At 47.8% G+C, this 904-nt stretch overlaps 1 non-coding gene across 1 annotated transcript; it reads right to left on the bottom strand.

Moving 5' to 3' along the window:
• Positions 1-392: 392 nt before the first annotated feature.
• On the bottom strand, positions 393-479 carry TRNAN-GUU. Its single transcript has one exon. It is a non-coding gene; the product is annotated as a tRNA-Asn (tRNA).
• Positions 480-904: the final 425 nt, after the last annotated feature.

Genomic DNA, 904 nt, shown 5'->3' with positions numbered 1-904 from the left:
TCAGTTTGGGGAATTTTGTTTTCTCAGTCAGACTTTGCCAAGGGAAGCAGAGAGAAAATGGTTGAGTTGCCTCCTTCAGAACAGCTTGGCCTAGACACTAGCTCTGGTTCATTGTTGTGGCCTTGCTCAGGTTGGGGGTATTTTAATTATTTGGGGAGGTCCCAGGGTGTTTGGGGGAGATTATGAGGCTGTTCCCTTTTGAGATAAAAACTAAGAAATGCAGGACTAGAGAATTTTTTTAGAAATCTGGGATTTAGATATTTTATTTGAAGCAAAGGGAGAAGGACAGCTGAGATTCTGAGAAGGTTTTTGTTTGCAAGAAGCAACATTGTTTGATCTGTCATTGTACCAAGGGGGGAGATGGTTGTCTGTAAAGGAGAATGAAGACTAAATGCAGCCCATGAGGATGGGATTTGAACCCTGCGTGCAGAGCACAATGGATTAACAGTCCATCACCTTAACCACTCGGCCACCTCATCTGAGCTGCTAAGAGAGGGACAGGAGGAGAAATCTAAGGCCGGCAGAGATAGGGCCACTAAGGAGTTTTTAAATACTAAGCATAAGCAGGGGCAGAATGAGCTCCCCCGTCACATCTAGTGAGGAGCTGGGGGAAGACTTCAGGAACAGACCGTGTTTGCATAGACACCCCTACTCTGCCTAGCTATGCAGCATGAGGGGGGGCCGCTTCCCCAAAATGACCAGTTTGGGATGGTGGTGGGTTACAAATCACTTTAGCATTGAGTGGAATGAAATGTTATTCTCCTTCCTGTACGAGCGAAGGGCAGCGGAACGTACCTAGGCCGTCCTGACGGAGGGGTGGGTGGGTGAGGAATCGCTTTCATTGGACTGCAGAGAAGTGATTGAGGACGTCACCCTAACCCAGTGGTCCCCAAACATTTCACAC

This window comes from Mauremys mutica, chromosome 26, assembly GCF_020497125.1.
Source record: "Mauremys mutica isolate MM-2020 ecotype Southern chromosome 26, ASM2049712v1, whole genome shotgun sequence".
NCBI classification, from domain to species: domain Eukaryota; kingdom Metazoa; phylum Chordata; order Testudines; family Geoemydidae; genus Mauremys; species Mauremys mutica.
This window is presented reverse-complemented; position numbering and strand designations above follow the sequence as displayed.